Raw genomic sequence first — 20,561 nt, 5'->3', positions numbered from 1 at the left:
TAGACATGGAGCCGCAGTCAAAGCTTGAAGTCACAGTCAAGAAGAGGTTAAATATGCTGTCTTAATGGAAACCTAGCCGCTATAATAATGTGCTCTAGCCGCAGTCAAAGGAGGAGGTCCCAACCACAGTAAACGTGCCCTAGCCGTAATCAGTGGAAGCCCTAGCCGCAGTCATAGGGTTGGCTCCCATACGCAGTTAGTAAAGGCTTTGAGCCTCATCAAGGGAAGGCTTTAGAATGCAGTCAAGAGGAGGATTTGATCTGTTGTTTAAATGAACTCTAACCTGCAGCTAAAGAAGCCCTAATCTACAGTTTATAAGGACCCTAAGTTGTAGCCAAGAAGAGCCTCACCGCAGTAAAGAGAGACCCTTATCCACAGTTTAATAAGAGCCTTAACAACATAAGGAGGCTTGGAAGGACAACGTTGAGTTTCGGTTGCTATAGATGATAGCAGGGTGATAGAAGCATGATGATAACATAGTAATGAAGGTTGTTCCTAGGCATATCTTAAGGTCTGGAATCAAGGTCGGTAAGCCAATGTCGTAATGCATTGAAGAAATCTGCCTCAAGTCTTGGATCAATTCAGCACAGAGCTAAGATACTTATTCGGATTGGATTTTAACATTAAGCTGAGATTTTGTAATCTATTTTGCTGTGTTGATGATGTTTATATAACTGTTTTGAGGAGTTGCTATGTGCTAGGCCATAGGCCATAGCACCATAACAAGGACTGCTTAGGGCTGTCTAGATATAAAGAAGACTTACTCTAGCATATGCTGCAACTTCTGGAGCAACAAGTAAACAGAGTAATGCTACATTAGTGTTATGTGGAAGGACATCAGTTTGATGATCTCCTATGAGGGTATGCTACAACACTCCTTGTGAATATTTGAAGATTGTCGGTGCTGCATCCTAGAACAATCATCATTATCAGAATGATGGACTTACTGCTGCTATCATACAATATCTGATTTGTATATTTGTACTATCTCTCTCTCTCTGCTGAACTTTGAAGAACATAAAAGAAGAATTTATCAAGGGTTTCCCCACACATTGTGGGGTTTGTCCCTGGCTTGCGCCACATCCTGTGTCCTCTTGTCTTGGCTTGTCTTCTACGTTTTATATTTATGTTCTATCTGCAGTTTATCGTAATGCTGATGTGATTGCTAACTGTGAAAATTTAAATAAATTGCTCTAGCATAGAACATACCTAATCTTAACATGGTATCAGAGCTGAGGTGAAGACAATGCCCAAGCAAGAGTGAAAGAGCAATCACCGAAGACAGTTGGGACAAGACAGAAGGATCAATGGGTTCCTCATAATTCACCTAGGGTGAATTCAAAGCAGAATGTTATCAGAATGGCACAGTGGAAGATATGATGGTCCATCTTAAGATCACTTCATTGGGAAGTTCAGATCTAAGGGTGGAAGGAAAGGCGGATGCCTTGTTGAAATAAGTTCGGCCGTTATGCGAAGGAGTGTTTGAATGGCAGAGACACATCTCTTGATGAAGATAACAATCATTCTTGGGACATCTTCCATGATCAAAAGAATGATTGGTAATGCAGGTCATCAAGGAAATGGTCGACTCTTCCAGGAAAGCAAGGAACCCCAAAATCTCTTTTATGTACCTGATCGAACCTGATGTCCATCTCAGAAATGGGAGTCAAAGGTTACAGGGTGGCACTTATCGATGAAAGGTATGTGTTTGAAAATAGATCTTTTAAAGATGTTTTGAGTTCAGGGTTGTATCAAGTTGCAGGAAGTTCACTAGGGACCATGTCCATTGACTGAGCACTGGAGATCTATTAGTGAGATGGTGACTAGGATGCCTGAATTCAAAAAGAAGCATGAAGGTACATATTATAAGGGGACCATTCCCCTCATGCAGCAGGTTCACAGGTTTGGAACAACCCGAGGAGTTTGAGAATCATGATCAAGGAATCTCATGTATACAGGTGGAAGAAAGCCCTCTATGGCTTGAAGAAAAACACCTCAGGCATAATATGAGAGGATTGATAGCTGTCTAATGCAGCTGAGATTCACTAGGAGTGAAACCGATCCAAACCATTACTCGAAGGTTGTGGATGATAAACCTCTCATACCGGCACCTATGTCTAACAGGTGCAGACCCTCTCATTTATAGGAGACAGAGGGAGTTGGATTCTGAATGTGGGAAGATAAGATGCAAGCTTGTGACTGCCGCGAGGATCTTAACTTTCAGAATTTATATGGTAATGATGTCGGACCAGATTTGGGAAATGCCTTTGAGTTTCATAAACTCATTCACATTGATGTACTTGGAGAACCTCCGTCTGGACATATGGGATGCAGTTAGCATGGTGAGCTCATATTTGAGCCTCACTGGATTCGTGCCAAGAATCTTCTGAGATATCTTCAGGGCACAATCTCTCATGGATTGAGATACACTGGCGAAAATATGAAACCACATGATTATTCGAATGATGAGTGGGCAGGCAGTATGGAGGATCACTAGAGCACTTCCCAGTGCTGTTTCTCTTTGGAATCTACCTTGATATCCTGGATGAGGAGGAAGCAGAAGTCGGTGACTCTGAGCAGAATACATTGCTGATAGTATGGCCTTTTGTGAGGCAGTCTAGTTGCTGAAGCTCTTCAGTGAGTTGTTTGTACACATGATGAATACCACTGTGAATCTCTGTGACAACCAAAGATGGGATTCAATTATTGAGGAATCCCGTATTTAACAATTGCTCCAGCAGATAGACATCAATTACTGCCTTATCTGGGATATGGTAAGTCGATGATCAAGGAGGCTCCATCACACTGAGATGATGTATAGGACAGAGCCCTGAGGAAAGATCAAATTTGTGATTTTCCTGAACGACTTGGAGTCGTCAAGAGACCTTTGTAAAAGGGTCTTGCATGCTGCATACATTGAGCTCTAGGAGCTTTGGGGGGCTTGCAGTTCTATTGGAGCAACATACGACCACAGGGTGACTCACCCTCCCCTGGTGGTGCGCATTGAAACAAGATGATTTGCTCTCTTGTGGGACAAGATGATTCGCTCTCTTGTGTAGCAGATGATTAGTTCTCCTGTGAGGCCTGGATTGATGTGTTCTCCATGGCGATTGTAGCAGGATTGATGTGTTCTCCTGTGAGGCCTGGCTTGATGTGTTCTCCATGGCGATTGTAGCAGGATTGATGTGTTCTCCTGTGAGGCCTGGATTGATGTGTTCTCCATGGCGATTGTAGCAGGATTGATGTGTTCTCCTGTGAGGCCTAGATTGATGTGTTCTCCATGGCAGCCTGGATTGATGTGTTCTCCATGGCGATTGTAGCAGGATTGATGTGTTCTCCTGTGAGGACAGGATTGATTAAGTTCTCCTGTCAAGGCATCCTACCCATGCAGTCTGGGACTCATGGGAAGTACCTCTCATCTGATCAATGAGCAGGGAGATGAAGTTAGGGACCATAGTAATACCGATGGACGCATCGTTGTATCTACCATACTCCCTACGCTAGGATGTCCTCCATTGATCTGGGATCAATGATATTGGTTTGGGACCAGTGGTAGGAGTTGTACATGCTATGACGCTGACTTCGGGTCGGCTGAGACTGGTCTGGGACCAGTGGTACATACTCCGAGACTGACTTCGTGTCAGTGCAGTACTGGTCTGGGACCAGTGAGAGTGGTACATACTATGACGCTGACTTCGGGTCGGTTGAGACTGGTCTGGGACCAGTGGTACACTCTCTGAGACTGCGATACTGGTCTAGGACCAGTGGTAGGAGTGGTACTTACTATGAAGCTGACTTCGGGTCAGTTGAGACTGGTCTGGGACTAGTGGTATGCACTTTGAGACTGACTTCAGGTCAGTGGAGAATGATATGACTCATTCTCGATCAATTCTTCTTCTTCATAGTTCAGCGGAGATGAGCAGAGCAGAGCAGAGCTAGTAGAGCTGAGCAGAGCAGAGCCAGCAGAGCCAGCAGCACTGAGCAGAGCAGAGCTAGCAGAGCCAGCAGCGCTGAGCAGAGCAGAGCTGAGCAAGCAGAGCTGAGCAAAGCAGAGCAAAGCCAGCAGAGCTGAGTAGAGCCAGCAGAGCTAGGCAGAGTAGTGCAAGGCACTAATGGCAGAGATAGTACAGTCGTACATATGGATCAACAGATGGAGTTCTCCCTAGTTGAGAGGGAGTGTTAAATTGGAAACTAGGGCCAAACTCCATGTGGGTCGGCTTATTTATGGCAGCTAATATTTTTATTGGATCCCTTTCATCGAGAGGTGTAGGATTGATCCAAATATCATCCGATTCCGATAAGTATTTATGGAGATATGAATTTATTTTGTTTATATAATTATTATCAAGCCGACCAGCTCTTATGTAGGCTCTAGAAGCCCAAACGTCATGTCTATTCAATCATCCACCTTTAGTATAAATAAGAGAGGATTTGGAGTCATTAGGGAAATGCATTCTTCAAGTGATCTCCTCCTCTCCACGTCTTGGGTTTTTGGAGAAGGAAAGAGACACCATAAGAATGTACGCTGGCTTACGATGCCCTAATTATACACACAACAATGAAACAGTTAAGTTACACACTGTCATAAAAGGGAAACGCAGTCAAGGCATGGACCACACAATCAATACGCTGTTCAGATATGCTGGATGTGATATGTTGTTCATATACACAGTTCATGCTGGATGTGATATGATGTTCATATACGCAGCTCATAATAGAAGTGATACGGTGGACATGTTACACTGTTCATAGTTCATGATTTAAATGCAGGCCATTGCATACATATGCTGGGTTATGAATCCGCAGGAAATGGAGACACATACGTTGGGTTATGAATCCGCAGGCAAATGGAGACAACCCTATCCACACACACAGGCAATAGAGACATATACATTGGGTCTTGAATTCGCAGGCAATGGAGACACCTAGCTGCAGTAAGGGAAGGAATTATCATGCTGTAATGAAGACTCCTAAACGCAGAGATTAGTTCATGTAAAGGCCTGTTCACGCAGATGATGCCCTATACGCAGAGCCCTGTTCATGCAGCCATAGAAGCACATAACTCACACATATTCGGATGGTTCTGTGATCTCTCATGGAAGAGGAGTCGCTGTCATGAGGCCGTTGTCTAGACATAGAGCCGTAGTCAAAGCTTGAAGTCGCAGTCAAGAAGAGGTTAAATACGATGTCTTAATGGAAACCTAGCCGCTATAATAATGTGCTCTAGCCGCAGTCAAAGGAGGAGGTCCCAGCCGCAGTAAACGTGCCCTAGCCATAATCAGTGGAAGCCCTAGCCGCACTCATAGGGCTGGCTCCCATATGCAGTTAGTAAAGGCTTTGAGCCTCATCAAGGGAAGGCTTTAGAATGCAATCAAGAGGAAGATTTGATCTGCTGTTTAAATGAACTCTAACCTGCAGCTAAAGAAGCCCTAATCTACAGTTTATAAGGACCCTAAGCTGTAGCCAAGAAGAGCCTCACCGCAGTAAAGAGAGACCCTTATCCATAGTTTAATAAGATCCTTAACAACATAAGGAGGCTTGGAAGGACAACGTTGAGTTTCGGTTGCTATAGATGATAGCAGGGTGATAGAAGCATGATGGTAACATAGTAATGAAGGTTGTTCCTAGGCATATCTTAAGGTCTGGAATCAAGGTCGGTAAGCCAATGTCGTAATGCATTGAAGAAATCTGCCTCAAGTCTTGGATCAATTCAGCACAGAGCTAAGATACTTATTCGGATTGGATTTTAACATTAAGATGAGATTTTGTAATCTATTTTGCTGTGTTGATGATGTTTATATAACTGTTTTGAGGAGTTGTTATGTGCTAGGCCATAGGCCATAGCACCATAACAAGGACTGCTTAGGGCTGTCTAGATATAAAGAAGACTTACTCTAGCATATGCTACAACTTCTGGAGCAACAAGTAAACAGAGTAATGCTACATTAGTGTTATGTGGAAGGACATCAGTTTGATGATCTCCTATGAGGGTATGCTACAACACTCCTTGTGAATATTTGAAGATTGTCGGTGCCACATCCTAGAACAATCATCATTATCAGAATGATGGACTTACTGCTGCTATCATACAATATCTGATTTGTATATTTGTACTATCTCTCTCTCTCTGCTGAACTTTGAAGAACATAAAAGAAGAATTGATCAAGGGTTTCCCCACACATTGTGGGGTTTGTCCCTGGCTTGCGCCACATCCTGTGTCCTCTTGTCTTGGCTTGTCTTCTGCGTTTTATATTTATGTTCTATCTAAAGTTTATCGTAATGCTGATGTGATTGCTAACTGTGAAAATTTAAATAAATTGCTCTAGCATAGAACATACCTAATCTTAACAATTAGTTTTGAATGTCCTTTATTTAAGTTCTATTAATGTAAAATAGTTGAAGATATTTGTGAAATCAATCTTGATATTTTTTCAAGATATTTCAGTTTAGAATTAGTATAAATACTTCTCCATTTGAAGTATTTTGGGTGGATTCTATAACATTTCTGTAACTCTATACTATCAAGCCGAGAAAGCTTTGTACTCAAGTCTGGATTTTTGCTGGAAAAGGAATAAAAGTTGAGGACATTTCATTAGATTCATGTGCAGTCTAATTGCAAATAAGTATTCTATCCTTATGATTTATGTGTTTTCTACATGTTTCAATGTTTCATGCATCTTTAATCTAAATGGTAAAATAGTCAAATTATATCAGAATTAGCTTCATTGCTCTCTGCTATCAACAGTATGTCATTTACATGTTTTCTTCTAAACTATTTCGGTAAAGGAATTCCTAATTGTTCCTCTATCCATGTAGTTTTCTTTAATAAGTTAGTATATGATTCTTAACTACCTTATGTTGGTTGACATATCTTCCCCTCTTCTTTCTAATCCTAACTTGAGGATTTTTAATTGCCCTCTTGTTTTGAACAGAAATATCATCCATTCAAGCCCTGAATTTGTTTTTACTCTGTTATCCTGCCTGTTGGACTCATACCTCAACAATTTGACTTAATCCAATGAATTATCCCTGATTGACTCCATAGCCCAATATCACACCAAAACAAAGCTAAATATAAAGAGAGAGCCCTCTCTGAGTATAGATTGGCTAGATTATGTACTTAAAAGACTGGTTTGTGGTTACCTCAGACCCCTTTCCTTCTTCCCATAACTTCTAAGGAAAATATAAGTGATAACACTAGCTTCGTGATCCACTCGTACAACTCAGAGGGGGAGGATGCAAAGAAAATTTCATGGATTTCCGTATATAAGTAGCAATCTAACCACTCTTCCTTCGATAATCACGGATTCCTATTTTCCTGCGCCACAAACTCATGAATCTTTTTGTCCAACCACTCTTCAATTCCTTTCTTTGTCAGATTCTAGTGATACGACATCAGACATCTCTTATGCAAATCCTGGTCCTGGCAATGGAACCATTTGTTGGCTTGTTGGGGTCTGACCCAAGTTCGGAGGTGATTTAGCCAAACAAATCCTGGTACTACTGGCCCTTTCGGAAACAGTCCATGGAGCATGGACTGAGGTCTCACCCAAAGTAGTATGGGAGGGTGCTATAACCAGTTTTCCATGCCCAGGAGATGTCTGATGAGTTCAAGTGGTCCGCGGTTCAACCCTGCACGCAAGTCGCTCAGTGCACTTTCCCATACCTTGTAACCCAAGATCCTTCCTTCATGCAGCCCTACTCAATGGTTGAACGTTGCGCTTCTACGTTATTACCCAAGACTTTACTGATATTCCAATGTTAGTTGATTATCTTAGTCTACTTGCATGCTTTAAGTTATACTTAACAATATAAACCATTCATACTGGTGTGCGCAGTAAATAAACAATATATTCGCAAATTATATCAAACATGCATTAACCCAATAACAAATACATAGAATTATGATAAAACTTCTCTTTATTAATTCCTTCCTCGGTTACAGACTCAACTCCGCCCTACACACTCAGTTGCAGGGGTCTGCGCACTCAGTTGTGGACTACTAGGCCTCTGCACACTTAGATGCAGAGCCTTCTCCTACTCTACAACCCAAAGACACACTTTACACTTGCGACTCAATCACTTAGATTTGTTACTCATCTCTTATTCTTCTTATCTTACACTTAGAGCTTCGCTCTATTTATACAATCCCATGGTCCGCTGACCATGGGTAGGCCGACATTACATTACAAAACTAGGGTGAACAACCCTGTGACTCTATCATACTTTGGTGCCCTGTGCCTGCAATTCGCGGAGCTTTACAACAAAATTCAGTCAAAACTTGGGCTTTGAGCCCCAAAACATGCCTTGGGGAGGATTCGATGCCCAACAAGAGGGTTGGGAATATACATGCTAATAATTTAGATGTAAGGAGTTTTGATCAAGGGAATGTCATTTGATAAGTAGTTTCTAAACCTAGTAGTTGTAGGTGAGATAACTTAGAGAGATATTCTTGATGGGGAGGTATCATTGAGGTGGAGGATTTGGCGAGATGTGGCTCGCAACCCACACTTGAGAAAGGATTTTGAAAGGTAGTGTCACATTGGTCGATCATATGTTGACTACAATATCTAGAAGGAATTGACTTTACATGCAATGGGAGGTGGCATGAAATCTTTGTGATGGCATAGATGCCTCGCCCTTTATAAAAAACCATGTCGCATGAAGAAGCAAAAAAAGTGAATGGATAACTTCACATTTTAAGGAACGTGAAGGAGGGGGATCAACATGAAATATGGAATAACAAAATGGTTGAGTGGCTTGGAATGAGATAGAAGTGTGTTTGGGGTCTGTTCGGGCCAATTTAGGGTTAATAGAGTTGAAGATATTTGAGATAGTTTTGGAAGTGTGTGCAAAGGGGTGAGTTAGAAACAATGCAAAGAAATAGTGTGCAATTTTTTCGTAGAAGGAGATGTCTGTAGAATTGGCGGAGAAAGAAGAATTGTGCGGAGAGGAGAAGCATACGAAAGTGAAGGAGACATAATGGTTAATTTTGATGACATCCTCAAACCTATTTTGATTTCGTATATATTAGCCAGTGAAGTGTGTCTACCCATGGTAATGCACATGGTAATTCTTTTATGTAGTATTTCCCATGGCATCTAGGTCTATGCAACTATGTATAAATTGATAGAAGTTGAAGGGGTTTCGATTGGTTGGTTAGAGGATTATTTGTGGGTTAGATGAGTAGCTTATATTTCTCTATTGGTTGATAGGTTGAGTAATTCTAGTTAGTCATTGCATCTTTGTAATCTTATGATTAGGTTGGTGAGTCGAGATGGAGTAACTCTGTAATGTTGTGGTATTGTGCTTAATGTTCTCCTTTTTTTGTAATGAAATATGTTTGAAGATTGATGTGTGTTATTTTCTATGCCTTATGATATATTTTCATGTTATGTTAGTTATGCATGATTATGGCTACCCATTTTAAAAAAAATATTTCTCTTTAGGAGTGTTTTTTATAATTGTTCTTAAATGTGTTATTGGGGTTAACATTTGAATTATAAGCTAGATGTTGTAGTATGCTTGCATGTATTAGATTCTAATTCCCTTGTTTAGTATAGAATCCTGGTTCCTGTAGCCCCCATAGGTTCCTCAGGTGAGACTTCACCTATTTTACAGGTGATTTTTAAAGTGTGAAAATTCCCTTGAAATGCAACAACTGGAAATTTTTTCTTCTAACTAATCAATTGTGCAATTTATTTCCTATGACAAATAATGAATAAATCACACCAAAATTTCTTCACAATAAAAATGTCCTGGAAAATAAAAATAGGAATTGAGAAAATAGAGCACACACACAATAAAATTGACACTGTTATTTTTGGACAAATTTCCCTAGAAAAACCAAATGTGGGAAAACTAGTGCAACAGATGAGGGTTTTATTATTATTCTTCAGCAGCAAAAATTATGAGTACAATATGGATTCCAAATTGGAAATCCTCTCCAAAGAAATCAATAGCAAAATTATTAAGGGAAATTTTCACTTCTCCACAAGAAATATAGCAAAAATATGGCTACTCTAACTAGCACATGAAACACCCCTATGTAAGCTTCTATGCCACCTCTACATAGCTTCTAACTTGCACAGCCTAGAACTGGCTCATATCAACACATCCTTCCTATTATTGCCTTTAGTAATGATTCTTTGGCCCTCTAGAAAATGATCCTGGTCTCCGAAAATTGAATCAACCTCTCCTCTGGCTTAATCGAACTACCTCCTTGAGGCTCTGTGCAAACCCCTACGCAGCCTCCCATTGAATAATTTTGACCTCCTCTGGTTGACTCTTCTAGAAGTAGAAACCTCCACTAAGGAGTTAGGGCTTGAACTAGTCGAACCTTCTTGAACTAGTCGAACCTTTGCAAGACCAGCCTCGCAAATCTCGATGACCTCTCATGGCGGATGAGAAGAAAGATGAGGGGGCAGGAGATCCTATCAAAATCTTGCTTGAAGAAGCCCTCCAGCGGCAAAGGAACGCGATGATGGATAGCTTTGCGCAGATCCTTCAGTGGCTACCCAGAGGCGACGCATCGGCTTCCAACAGTTGTTGGAAATAATACTGAGAGGGGGGGGGGTGAATCAGTATTATCAGATTAATAAAACTTTTTCAATGCTCAGAAACATATACGCTGCTTCAGTTAAGTGAACCAGCGTGTACACGCTACTGTGTCTAAAGAAAACAGCGTATAACCAGAAAACTTATAATTCAGTTAGTTTATCTTCAGTTAAGTGCATCAGGTCATTATTCACCATATTAGGAGTAAACAGATGCAGTATAACAGAACAGATCATCACACAAAAGCCACACACATGAACACCATGATATAAGGTGGAAACCCAATGTGGGTGAAAACCACCTGCTGCAAGTCGTCTCTATCTTTCTTTAATAAGAACTTCAGTTTACAATCTTTTGTACTGGTGCAGCCTTATACCAGTACGCAGGCTACAACCTGCAGAAGGCTTCAACCTTCTCTCGTTCTCCAAACCTCCTTGGAAGGGAGCTCCAACCCCCTTTGCTCTTGTACTAGCTAAGATACTAGTACGTAGGTGCTGGCCTACAATCTTCTTTCCTTCAGGTACCACTTTTCATACATTTTCAGACTGGATATTCCTGAAGCACAACATTACAATCTGAATACCACAATTCATTCAACTTTCATAGCAGATTACAAAACAACCAACAATCACTGAACCGCTGAAACCCTGTCAAACCCAGTCACCAGAACACAGAGTAGACTACAGAACTCTGCAATAACAGTCAGACCCAGCTGCAACCCAAAAATCAAGCTCCAAAAGATATACGCTACTTCAATGAAGGCAACCCGCATATACACACAGTTTTACCGAAGACAACCTGTGTGCAGATCTAAAAATAATTTTTCATAACTTGCAGCTGTACCAGATATCAATTATACCCAGAACATAACATTGTGTCAGTATGCAGATCTAGAAATACGCATAATCAACCATATAAAGATAGTTCATTTCAAACCATTTGATCCCGATCACTCCTTAGATCTTGTTCTCCATCAACCGATGAGATCTCTCCTTAGCTCAGATCAAGCAATACATCATCAACCAATAACCTGCGTACTGGATCTAATACTTCATCAGATATTCAAGACTTTTTCAGATACTCTTGCCTAATGATTTCCTTCTCCTTATATAGCCTTAGGCCTTGTTCAATACCAAGAGCCAAAACCATAGAAATCCAATACCATCATCTTCAAAACTAGGGATCAACACGTCCGTCGAGACACCAAGGTCCAAAACCATAGGCACAACTTCCAAGGAATAACCGTCGTGGACCAAAGATAAGTTTTCCACATACACGCGCTTTTACTGAAGCCAACCAGCGTGTACACGCGACTTGGTATATAGCGAACCTGCGTATATGCGACTTGGTATATAGTGAACCTGCTTGTATACACGACTTGGTATATAGTGAACCAGCGTGTATATATTTTTCTTCATACTTGTATACTGATCATCAATTCCTTGCTGCTATCCTTCTGCACTATGATTTGTTATCAGTGTGATTTGCCATCAAGGACAACACTTGTCTCATAATGCCAACAATCTCCCCCTTTGGACTTGATGGCAACAACACCAAATCAAATCACTCTCCCCCTTTGTCATCAAGGGCAAAGGGTTGTGCTCCCCCTGAGTACATGCTGATATCTTTGCTTGGCTGTGCTGAAACATGCTTCCTCTGACTGTAGGCAAGATCTGCAAAAGATGTTCTTCAAAGGAACCAAGACTTATACACCATAAGGGACCTTCCTATTACCAAAAGACTCAATACATACATCCATACACCCAACCAAGAGGGGATACATAAAAAACAACCAATTATATTACATCATTCATCCCAGGCATAGTGGGGAAACCAACATAGGCCATTACATGACCTTGACACCATAAAAGAGATATCACAGAAGAGATACATGACATAGAGACAACAAATCTAGACCAAGACTTATGAAAGTCACAAGCAGCATCTGATACACATCTTTTAGATCAGCAACCAAGATTTCCTTCTGAGCTCCTTCTCCTGAAACCAACAACAGTTGTGTACTAGAACCAAAAGCATCTAAATGCCAACAATGCTTTATGAGACTTTAATCTGCTCCCCCTGAACCTGTGCCTGCTGCTCCCCCTGAACCTGTGCCTGAAGCTCCCCCTGAACCTGTGCCTGAAGAATTCTGGCATACCCATCTCAGACCTTCTCCGACCGGAGTCTGCCCTTGCTGTTCAGAACTCCATATACACGACTTCTCCTGCAGAAAACAACGTATGCACGCGGATATGCTTTCTGCAACACGCGTACACCATACACGCGACTTTCCCAGCATAAATCGACGTATATACGCGGATATCCCTTACGTAACTTGCGTATACCAAATTTTCTGTAGAACAGACAAGCTTCAATAGCAGGATGAAGCATCAACTACTCCCAGCTTTTGTCTGAGATATTCAAAAGTTTCCCTGGGCAGTGGTTTCGTGAGAATATCAGCAACTTGTTCCTTAGAAGGAACATACTCCAACTTGACCTTCTGCTCAAGCACTTGTTCCCGAAGAAAATGGTACTTGATTGGTATGTGCTTGGTCTTTGAGTGCATGACTGGATTCTTTGAAATGCTGATTGCACTTGTATTATCACATAAGATAGAGACTGGTGAAGTGCAAGTGATTTGAAAATCCTGCAAGGTCTGCATCATCCAAAGAAGTTGTGTGCAACAAGATGCCGCAGCCACATATTCTGCTTCAGCTGTAGATAAGGCAATCGAACTCTGTTTCTTGCTGAACCAAGATACTAATCTGGAGCCCATAAAGAATGCACCACCACTTGTGCTCTTCCTGTCATCCACGCTTCCGGCCCAATCTGCATCTGTATAAGCATGAAGTGTGAGATCTGTATCTCTAGGATACCATAATCCATAATTTTGTGTCCCTTGAAGATATTTGAAGATTATCTTCACTGCCTGAAGATGAGTCTCCTTTGGATTTGCCTGAAATCTCCCAACTATTCCGACTGCATGCATGATGTCTGGTCGGGTACCTGTCAAATAAAGCAAACTCCCAATCATAGATCTATAAGTTGGTTGATGAACTGCTGTTGATTCATCATTTGCACTGAGGCTGCATCCTGTAACCATGGGTGTACATACTGGCTTTGAATCTTCCATGCCATACTTCTTCAAGATCTGCTTGAGGTACTTGGTTTGAGACAAGAAGATGCCTCCTTCATTTTGTTGGATTTGCAATCCAAGAAAGTATGTCAATTCTCCAAGTAGTGACATTTCGAATTCTTTCTGCATAACCAAGGCAAAGTTTTGACTCATAGTCTCTTCATTGCTGCCAAAGATAATATCATCTACATAAACAACAAGTATTAGCAATTTGTTATTTTCAATTTTTATATAGAGATTGCTATCTGCTGATCCTTTTGAAAAGCCTTGTTGGTGAAGATATTTGTCCAATCGATAGTACCAAGCCCTTGGAGCTTGTTTGAGACCATAGAGAGCCTTTTTTAATTTGCATACAAGGTTTGGATCATTCCCAAGAATGAAACCATCTGGCTGCTCAATATATACTTCTTCTTCTGAGTCTCCATTCAGAAAGGCTGATTTCACGTCCATTTGAAATACCTTGAAGTTTTGAAAGCTTGAGAGAGCAAGGAACATTCAGATGGCCTCAAGTCTTGCTACAGGAGCAAAGGTCTCTTCAAAATCTATCCCTTCTTGCTGCGCATACCCTTTACAAACAAGTCTGGCCTTGTTTCTAATTACTTCTCCATTTTCATTCAATTTATTCTTGAAGACCCATTTTGTCCCTATGACATTCTTATCTTTTGGTCTAGGAACCAGTTCCCAAGTGTTGTTCTTTTCGATCTGCTCAAGTTCTTCATCCATTGCTTTGACCCAACATTCATCTTTGCATGCCTCTTTCACATTTTGTGGTTCAGTGGAAGAGAGTAATGCCAAATAGCTTGAAGCTTCTGCAATTCTTCTTCTTGTTTGTATTCCTGCTTCTTTCTGCCCCACAATCTGAGATTCTGGATGATTCTTTTGAACATATCTGGATGGAGTCTTCTCTTCTATTCTTGCCTGCTCCTCTGGTTCTTCTTGAGGTTCTTCTTCTTCATCATTCTGCCTTTGAGTGTAGCCTTCATTTTCTTCAATGTCTTCATGATGAACTTGCCTAGGAATATATCCCTTCTCATCAACCACTATATCAATGCTGTCAACAATTCTGCCAAGTCTTTTATTGTAGCACTTGTATGCTTTGCTATGTGGAGAATAACCAAGAAGAATTCCTTCATCTGCTCTTGGTTCAAGTTTGCCAAGTTGCTCATCAGTATTCTTAATATAACATTTGCTCCCAAATATTTTGAAGTGCTTCACCGAAGGAGTCTCACCACTCCAGAGCTCATGAGGTGTTTGAGTGTTGTTTACTCGGACATTTGTTTTGTTAAGAATAATAACCGCAGCATGTGCAGCTTCACCCCAGAAAGTTGCGGGAGTACCTGATTCATCAAGCATAGCACGAGCCATTTGTAGGATTGTTCTGTTCATTCTTTCCACCAGCCCATTTTGCTGAGGAGTTCTAGCTGTAGAGAATTCTCTTCTTATCCCATGTTCTTCACAGAAATCGAAAAATTCGTTTGAGGTAAACTCCCCACCTCTGTCAGATCTGAGGCACTTAATTTTGTGTCCTGATTCATTTTCAACCAAGGCTTTGAAGGATTTGAATTTTTCGAATGCTTCATCTTTGTGCTTCATAAGCCCTAACCAGACAAACCTGGAGAAATCGTCAATGAATAATATCAAATATTCTTCTCCTCGAGGTGTCCTTTTCCTAAATGGACCGCATAAATCTGTATGGACTAGCTCAAGAGGTATGCTGGCTGATCCTTCCTTCTCTGGAAAGTTAGTTCTGGTTTGCTTCCCAAACTGACAAGATTTGCATATAGTGTTGTCTGGAATTTTGATATCTAGAAGACCACGAACTGCCTGATATTTGCATGCTTTCCTTATTTGTGAAAAGCTTAGATGCCCCAACCTTCGATGCCATAGCCAGTGTTCATCATCCTTGCTCAAATAGCATTGTTGTGGTCCTTCTTCAAATATGTATAGATTATTTGGAGTCCTTCTTCCTTTGATCACTGTTTTACCTGTATCAAGATCACGAACACAACATCCATTTGATCTAAATATTACCTCTGTTCCTTGATCGCACATCTGACTGACACTCAGAAGATTATGCTTCAATCCATCAACATACAAAACATTTCCAGCTTTGACCTTCTCTTTCAATGGAGCCACACCTTTTCCTTTTATGGCTGCAGAGATATCGTTTCCAAAAGAAACTTTCTTCCCCTTTTCTAATGCAGTATATGACTCAAGCTTTTCTTTGTCCCCTGTCATATGCTTCGAACATCCGCTGTCAATGTACCATAGAATTTCTTGACCTTCTGCATAAAAGGCTATCCCACATCTTTCTGGTTGTGGTTCCTTTATTCTCCATGTTCTGACATTTGAGTTTTGCTCCTTCTGAATTGTCTTCCGGAACCTGCTCCTGCATTCAGAGTCTTCATGACCAAAGTTATTACAAATAGAGCATTCAACTTCATTTTCAAGAACCGAAAAGTTGTTATAAGTCCTTTTCATGGTTTCAGTCATTCTCCCTTGCTTTTGAGCTTCTCTAGTCATGATTGTCTTGTATGCAACACATTGAGCTGCTTTGTGACCAAAGTTATGGCAAGAAAATCATTGGCCATTAAAGAAACTTCTGCGATAATCAGATCTATCATCCAACCGATTGTAGCTTCTATTTATTCTTGGAGCAAATTGGGAAGATTTTACCTGTGGCTGATTGTAGCTTCTGTTTGTCCTTAAGGTAGTTTGTCCCCAAATTTCTTGATGGTCTTTATTTGTTCTTGAGGTAAACTGTCCCTGATTCACCTGATTACTTTTATTTGGATTTTGCTCGCTTTTCCTTGCTGCATCAAGATAACTTTTAGAGGTAGAGGCTTGAGATGTTTCTCCATTATATCCAAGACCTGTCTTGATCAGAGGAGATCGCTGCACATTGATAATCTCATCCAAGGTTTCAGATCCTTTAACAAATTTAAGATTAATAGCTTTTGTTTTCTCAATCTCTTTTCTAAGACCAACAATTTCACCTTCTAGTTTTTCAAGATGTTTTTCCTTTTCATCAATTTGAAATTGTAGAGTATCAATGATCATATTCTTTTCTTCTATACATCTCTTGAGTCTCGTAATTTCATCATAAAGGTTATCCACATCTATAGCATCCATATAATCATCATCTTCAAATGCCATTAACAACTTATATTCATTACCTCGTTCATCTTCATCACTATTCGATAGACCATCACTATCTTCATGAGTGTAGTAGCTTTTCTTATTTGCACTCTGTTTCTTGTTCCATCTAGCAGGTTCCTTTCCTTTATCCTCATAAGGACATTTTGCAGCATAATGACCTACTCTTCCACAAGCAAAGCATTTAAAAGGTAACTTACCTCTGAACCTTCCAGAACCCCTTTAAAGATTTCTGACAAAATTTGATTCTTCTTCCTCTTCTTCTGGGACGTGGCTTGCTTCATAATAATCTTCTTTGCCTGATGCCTTGAAAGCAGCTTCTCTTCTATCTGATGGACCTCCCTTTCTCATTTCATAAGCAGTTAGAATTCCATGTAGCTGAGACATAGTAAGAATTCGTAGATTTTCCTTTTCTTCTATTGCAGATACTTTAGATTCAAACTTGGGGGACAATGATCTTAGAACCTTTTCAACCACTATAGCCTCTTTTATTTCTTCACCCAAAATTTTCATACAATTAACAATCTCATCTACCCGAAGAAAATAGTTAGCCACACTTTCATCATTATACATCTTGAGAGTCTCATACTGAATCCTGAGAGTTTGAAGTTTAGCACGCTTTACCTGTTCATCTCCTTCATAGCTCGTGACAATTTTGTCCCATATCTCTTTTGCGGATTTGTAGTGCATTACCTTCATGAATTCCGTTTGGGATATACATCCTAATAGGGTACTGACTGCTTTCGCATTTGTTTCATACTTCTTTTTCTCAGCTGCATCTGTAGGAGTAGCTGAAGGAAAAGCGTAGCCTGTTTCTACGATGTCCCAAACTTCTGTACCAAGAGACTGAAGATAGGCAGTAACTCTTACCTTCCAATAATTGAAGTTTGTCCCATCAAAAACTGGTGGCCTGATTGATGCTTCTCTCTCGTAGTTGCTCATGATGAACGATCTACCTTCAAGCGATCAAGCTTCTCTGAAGGACCTGCTCTGATACCAATTGTTGGAAATAATACTGAGAGGGGGGGTGAATCAGTATTATCAGATTAATAAAACTTTTTCAATGCTCAGAAACATATACGCTACTTCAGTTAAGTGAACCAGTGTGTACACGCTACTGTGTCTAAAGAAAACAGCGTATAACCAGAAAACTTATAATTTAGTTAGTTTATCTTCATTTAAGTGCATTAGGTCATTATTCACCATATTAAGAGTAAACAGATGCAGTATAACAGAACAGATCATCACACAAAAGCCACACACATGAACACCATGATATAAGGTGGAAACCCAATGTGGGTGAAAACCACCTGCTGCAAGTTGTCTCTATCTTTCTTTAATAAGAACTTCAGTTTACAATCTTTTGTACTGGTGCAGCCTTATACCATTACGCAGGCTACAACCTGCAGAAGGCTTCAACCTTCTCTCGTTCTCCAAACTTCCTTGGAAGGGAGCTCCAACCCCCTTTGCTCTTGTACTCGCTAAGATACTAGTACGTAGGTGCTAGCCTACAATCTTCTTTCCTTCAGGTACCACTTTTCATACATTTTCAGACTGGATATTCCTGAAGCACAACATTACAATCTGAATACCACAATTCATTCAACTTTCATAGCAGATTACAAAACAACCAACAATCACTGAACCGCTAAAACCCTGTCAAACCCAGTCACCAGAACACAGAGCAGACTACAGAACTCTGCAATAACAGTCAGACCCAGCTGCAACCCAAAAATCAAGCTCCAAAAGATATATGCTACTTCAATGAAGGCAACCCGCGTATACACGCGGTTTTACCGAAGACAACCTGCGTGCAGATCTAAAAAGAATTTTTCATAACTTGCAGCTGTACCAGATATCAGTTATACCCAGAACATAACATTGCGTCAGTATGCAGATCTAGAAATACGCATAATCAACCATATAAAGATAGTTCATTTCAAACCATTTGATCCCGATCACTCCTTAGATCTTGTTCTCCATCAACCGATGAGATCTCTCCTTAGCTCAGATCAAGCAATACATCATCAACCAATAACCTGCGTACTGGATCTAATACTTCATCAGATATTCAAGACTTTTTCAGATACTCTTGCCTAATGATTTCCTTCTCCTTATATAGCCTTAGGCCTTGTTCAATACCAAGAGCCACAACCATAGAAATCCAATACCATCATCTTCAAAACTAGGGATCAACACGTCCGTCGAGACACCAAGGTCCAAAACCATAGGCACAACTTCCAAGGAATAACCGCCGTGGACCAAAGATAAGTTTTCCACATACACGCGCTTTTACTGAAGCCAACCAGCGTGTACACGCGACTTGGTATATAGCGAACCTGCGTATACGCGACTTGGTATATAGTGAACCTGCTTGTATACGCGACTTGGTATATAGTGAACCAGCGTGTATATATTTTTCTTCATACTTGTAGACTGATCATCAATTCCTTGCTGCTATCCTTCTGCACTATGATTTGTTATCAGTGTGATTTGCCATCAAGGACAACACTTGTCTCATAATGCCAACAACAGCTACTCTGGAAACGCCACACCATTTAAGGTACAAGTTAATTTTGAAATCCCCATCTTCGAGGGTCAAATAGACACAGATGTCGTAGATAAATGGTTAAATCTGCTAGATGGGTATTTTTCTGTTCATGAATTTTCAAATCGGGAAAAGATTGTTTTCGCTCTTCTCAAAGCAGCCCCCCACGTCAAGGACTGGTGGGAAACCTACTGCGAGCAGAAGGATGAAAGTACAAGCTCACTATTTTCAGCCGCACCCACTTGGAATGACTTCCGGGATGCCATCAAGGAGCAGTACTACCCTGTCAAAAGCTACGAGGACAAATACATCAAATGGACCACACTGCGGCAGGGACGAGACCAAGATGTGCCGGAGTTCACAAACATTTTTCATACCCTTCGCACATAGTTGGGTATCAAAGGTTCTGAGCTGCATTTGGTACTCAAATACCGTGGTTGCCTGCACAAATACATCCAGGAAGAGATGGTGTTCTTGAACATCTCCTCGCTCCACACGGCGTACCGATACACTGTCAAAATCGAGCAAAAGTTCAAACAGAAGAAGCGAGACTTTGGATCTGCAAATCTGAAGCCCAAAGGACAAAGCCAAGGCGGGGTGACCCAAGACAACCCGTCGAAGCCGCAAGAAAAGAACAACACCATGAAGCCAAAGAAGGACACAGGGAAGTGGTGTGAGTTCCACAAGAGTCCCACTCATAACACAAGTGAGTGTCGGACCAAGCAGTCACTGGTGGCTGAGTTGAAGGCTTCCGAATCAGATGCATGTTTCGACCCTGAGCCAGAACCTGACAAGGGGAATGGCAAAGGGAAGCAGATCATTGATGTGGATCCCAGCACCACTGTTGCCACCGCCAAGATCCAGAAAGATGAGCCCGAAAATCCAGAGCAAGGGGAGCGTCTTTTCCACTCACAGATGTGGGTGAAGGGTTCGCTGCTGCAATTCATTGTCGACAGTGGCAGCCAAAAGAACCTCATTTCAGCAGAGGTTGTGAAGTGGTTGGGCCTACCGACTACATCGCACCTGCAGCCATACAGTATCGGGTGGCTTCACGAAGGACAAGATTTGAAATTTCGCCAGCAGTGCCGCCTTCCCTACAGCATCAAACCCTTCACAGATGAGGTATCATGTGATGTTACACCTCTGGATGTTTGTGATGTATTA

Source organism: Pinus tabuliformis, chromosome 3_2, assembly GCF_031772625.1.
Source record: "Pinus tabuliformis cultivar Carrire ecotype Pingquan chromosome 3_2, CPIR1, whole genome shotgun sequence".
In the NCBI taxonomy this organism is placed as follows: domain Eukaryota; kingdom Viridiplantae; phylum Streptophyta; class Pinopsida; order Pinales; family Pinaceae; genus Pinus; species Pinus tabuliformis.
This window is presented reverse-complemented; position numbering follows the sequence as displayed.